Source organism: Canis lupus, chromosome X (genome assembly GCF_003254725.2).
Source record: "Canis lupus dingo isolate Sandy chromosome X, ASM325472v2, whole genome shotgun sequence".
NCBI classification, from domain to species: domain Eukaryota; kingdom Metazoa; phylum Chordata; class Mammalia; order Carnivora; family Canidae; genus Canis; species Canis lupus.
The window spans coordinates 109752201-109757157 of NC_064281.1; the positions used below are offsets into that span (position 1 = coordinate 109752201).

General features: G+C 40.3%; 1 pseudogene; it reads right to left on the reverse strand.

The window, feature by feature from the left end:
• Positions 1-623: 623 nt before the first annotated feature.
• LOC112668587 (broad substrate specificity ATP-binding cassette transporter ABCG2-like) lies at positions 624-3828 on the reverse strand (annotated as a pseudogene).
• Positions 3829-4957: the final 1129 nt, after the last annotated feature.

Here is a 4957-nt window from a genome sequence, read left to right on the forward strand (position 1 = left end):
CTCATTAATTTCTGCTCTTTACAATTTCCATATTTCCAGTTTATTTTTCTTTTTTAAGTTGAATACTTAATTCATTTATTTTTAGTTTTCTATTAAAAGTAGTAAAGATTGTAAAATTACCTTTAATTATCATTTTAGCAAGATAAAACTATTTTTGGTAGTATAGTACTTTTATTGTCATATAGATTTTTGTTTCATTTTCAAATAATTTAATGCTGACAGTAAAAGCAATTCTTATGTTCTACATCCCAAATTCCACAAATTTATTTTGTAGAATGTCCATCAATTAGGAGTTGATTTTCCTTTGTGATTCAATTCAGGTTATATAATTTTGGCAGAGCTAGTTCAAAAATGATACACCCCTCCTATTGCGTCTAACCAAGATACACACAATTACCTATGTGTCCCATTACTTGGGGATGCTAATTTTGATCACTTAGTTATGATGTCTTCTGGTTTCTTCACTATAAAGTTACTATTTGCCCCTTTGTTATTACAAAGTACCTTGTAGAGGAGATCCTTTCAAATCATGTAAATATCCTCATCAAAATGTAACCCAATAGTTTTGTCATCCATTGACAATTACCAAATAGTGATTTTCTACTATTCCTTCTTTTTTTTTTACTTAAATCAAGATGCTTCCTTTTTAATGTGTGAATCAATTATGTAAATTAAAGAGGAATTTAAGAATATTTTTTAAGAAATAACAATTTTAGGTAGGCAATTGTAAGGAAGATAACAATCATGCATCCCAAGGCTACGTGATTCTTCCACAGGCCCCAAGGGGAGAGCTCGATGCCCTGGGTTAGCAAAAATTCTTTGCCAGTATGTATTGCATAGCTACAGGTATTATTCGTTGTTACGTTGACTCCTGGGCAGAAGTTTTGTCCCAAAAATTCATTATACTGCAAAGCCGCATAACCAGATCGAGGAATGCTTAAGTACCGAAGCCATGAGAGCCAAGGCCCAATGGTTCTGAGATTTACCAACAGCCCTGAAAAAATCATCATAAACACAAAGTCATGAGGAGAGTTGCTATGGATACCACCTCTGGCCTGCTGCTATGGCCAGTGCCATAAAACTAGCTGAATAAGCCACCATCATAAGAGTAAACATCATGACGAAGAAGGCCTCCACAACTGGTTTCAATCCTAACAAGAAGTACGTTATACAAGTAAATATAATACTTGGTAACATCCTCATGGGTGGTAAATCAGATAACAGTTTTCCAAAGAAATAAGATGACACTCTGTAATATCCACTGATATATTCATATATAAAGAGCTTCTTCTCAACCACAAGGAGCTCCACAGCTGACACACTGTTGAAACACTGCTTGGTCGTCAGGAAGAAAAGCACCCCTGATCTATTCTGGATTCCTGTAGAATCATTTTTTAGATCATAGAAAATGGGACCTAAAACCTATCCCAGGATGACTGTTACAGTTATCTGAGCGATAAAGGCCTGGGGATTACCCAATAAATTTTTGTTTTTGTTTTTGTTTTTTTGCTCTTTTTTTTTTAATTTTTTTTTAATTCATTTATGATAGTCACAGAGAGAGAGAGAGGCAGAGACACAGGCAGAGGGAGAAGCAGGCTCCATGCACCGGGAGCCCGACATGGGATTCGATCCCGGGTCTCCAGGATCGCGCCCTGGGCCAAAGGCAGGCGCCAAACCGCTGCGCCACCCAGGGATCCCTTTTTGCTCTTTTTTTATAATAAATTTATTTTTATTGGTGTTAAATTTGCCAACATACAGAATAACACCCAGTGCTCATCCTGTCAAGTGCCCCCCTCAGTGCCCGTCACCCATTCACCCCCACCTCCCGCCCTCTTCCCCTTCTACCACCCCTAGTTCGTTTTCCAGTTAGGAGTCTTTATGTCTCCCTTTCTGATATTTCCCACACATTTCTTCTCCCTTCCCTTATATTCCCTTTCACTATTATTTATATTCCCCAAATGAATGAGAACATATAATGTTTGTCCTTCTCCGATTGACTTACTTCACTCAGCATAATACCCTCCAGTTCCATCCACGTTGAAGGAAATGGTGGGTATTTGTCGTTTCTAATGGCTGAGGAATATTCCATGGTATACATAGACCACATCTTCTTTATCCATTCATCTTTCGATGGACACCGAGGCTCCTTCCACAGTTTGGCTATTGTGGACATTGCTGCTAGAAACATCGGGGTGCAGGTGTCCCGGCGTTTCATTGCATCTGTATCTTTGGGGTAAATCCCCAACAGTGCAATTGCTGGGTCATAGGGCAGGTCAATTTTTAACTCTTTGAGGAACCTCCACACACTTTTCCAGAGTGGCTGCACCAGTTCACATTCCCACCAACAGTGTAAGAGGGTTCCCTTTTCTCCACATCCTCTCCAACATCTGTGGTTTCCTGCCTTGTTAATTTTCCCCATTCTCACTGGTGTGAGGTGGTATCTCATTGTGGTTTTGATTTGTATTTCCCTGATGGCAAGTGATGCAGAGCATTTTCTCATATGCATGTTGGCCATGTCTATGTCTTCCTCTGTGAGATTTCTCTTCATGTCTTTTGCCCATTTCATGATTAGATTGTTTGTTTCTTTGGTGTTGAGTTTAATAAGTTCTTTATAGATCTTGGAAACTAGCCCTTTATCTGATACATCATTTGCAAATATCTTCTCCCATTCTGTAGGTTGTCTTTTAGTTTTGTTGACCCAGTAAATTTTTGAATGAACGCTTGGAAATCCATTTGAGTTGCTGACAGGAAGAGGTGGCATATGTGATCTCCTTAAAGGCTGAGCGCTTCCTTTTCTGACTCTTTGAGAGTTGATCTAATTCCTCTTTTGTTTTTCTGCAGAAGTCAGAATTGGCATAAAACTCAGCTATTCTTTCTATGAGTGGAGTACCTCTCTTGGAAGGCTCTTCAGTCACCTTGACTTTACCCTCTTGGTCCTCTCTGTTTAATACCACAGCAGAGCAGTCTCCATTAATGACATCCAGGAAGAAGTCTGCAGCGTTATTATAGGGCTCACAATGGTAACCCACTGATGCAAAGAACCCCAAGGCCTCCTGCGCAGGCCCATGGAACATCAGTTTTCCTGCAGCCAACAAGGTGAGGCTATCAAACAACTTGAAGATAGAATAATGAGGCTGATGAATGGAGAAGATGATTGTTCGTCCCTATTCAGACATGCTTGAGTCTAAGCCAGTTATGGGCTCATCCAGGAACAAGATGGCTGTATCAGTAATAAGCTCCATTCCGATACTAGTTCTTTTTCTTTCTCCTCCAGACATGTCACGTATAAACTGAGTTCCAACCTTGGAATCTGCCACTTTATCCAGACCTAATTGCTGAATGACCTTTTTAATTTGCTCATTTTTTTCATGACTCATCATAGTTGTTGGAAGCCGAAGAGCTGCTGAGAATTGGAAATTTTCTCTCACTGTTCCCATCACGACATCATCTTGTACCATATAACCTGAATTACATTTGAAATTGGCAGGTCGAGGTGCTCCATTTATCAAAACATCCCCAGATAATCCATGTGGATCTTTCCTTTGCAGCTAAGACCTCTAACAATGAAGATTTGCCTCCACCTGTGGGTTCCAGAATGGCATTGAGGCCAGGTCTCATGACACCATTGATATTTGTTAGTATTTCTTTCTCAACTGTTTTTCGACCAAGAAGAAAGCCACTCTTCACTTTTACTCGATAGTAAATGTTATGAAAACTTAACATGGCTACTTCAGTAAATGTCTTCAGGTCGTTGGAGGTCATCCTGGAGAGGTCATTGGTGCTTCTTTGTGACATTGGGATACAAACTTGGTCATTATTAGAAGACATCTGGAGAGTTTTTGTCTCTTCAGCTTAACAGAGGTTCAGTTTCACCAGGGTCTTTGATCTCAGAGTCCATGTGCTCAGAGGCCTTTATTATTCCTTCTATCTTTACTAACATTTTTTGTAAGAAAGCACTCTCATTAACTTATTTATTTATGCTTCATTTATATTTGCATGGGCTCCCAGATTCCTAGCTGGGCCTAGTGAAGGAAAGTTAGGTAGCTAGGGCACAAAAATGAAGGAGGTATCTCCTCTTACTGTTACGCCAGTGGCCTTAAAACTGATGTGCCTCTTGGTTTTGGCTCAGGTCATGATCTCAGGGTCCTGGGATTGAGACTCACCCCAGGCACCATGTGGAATGCAGAGTCTACTGGAGACTCTGTCCCTCCCCTTCTGCTCCTCTCCTGGCTCACACTCATTCTAAATAAATAAATAAATAAATAAATAAATAAATAAATAAATAAATTCTTAAGAAAACAGGGACATGCCTAGGGCCTGTTTGTTCTGTCTCTACTTTCATCTCTTCCCATCTAGAATTTTTAAATTTCATTTATTTATTCATGAGAAAGAGAGAGACAGAGACACAGGCAGAGGGAGAAGCAGGCTCCATGCAGGGAGCCCAACGTGGGTCTCGATCCTGGGTCTCCAGGATCAGGCCCTGGGCCGAAGGCAGTGCTAAACCGCTGAGCCCTCCAGGCTGCCCCTAATCTAGATTTTTATACTGGTCTCCACCCAGCCCTACAGGTCCCTATTCCAGAACGAGGCCTTATTAGTGTCATTTCGGAAGTTCTGTCCTGTGGTAATATTGGGGACTTGACAGATCCTTTTATCAAACAAATGGACAACTTGATTTATTCCTGTGTCATGAGGCTGTTTCTATATTCTCCTATTTCCTAAGGCCTGTATCTTGCTGGGAATAGGTTTTCAGGTAACATTTCTGTAGCTTCCTTTCATGAGTCAAGATGAAGTGTTCTGCCCCTTATTTCCAGTCCTTGATTTTAAGCTTTGAGTTAGTCTTAATACTCCTTCATACTTGAAGCATGTTAGCTATCTTATTCAAAAGGGCCTAAATTCTTGGCTATCACTGCCTATTACTAGAGCAGGAGCCCAGCAACATTGAACTCTACTCATATTC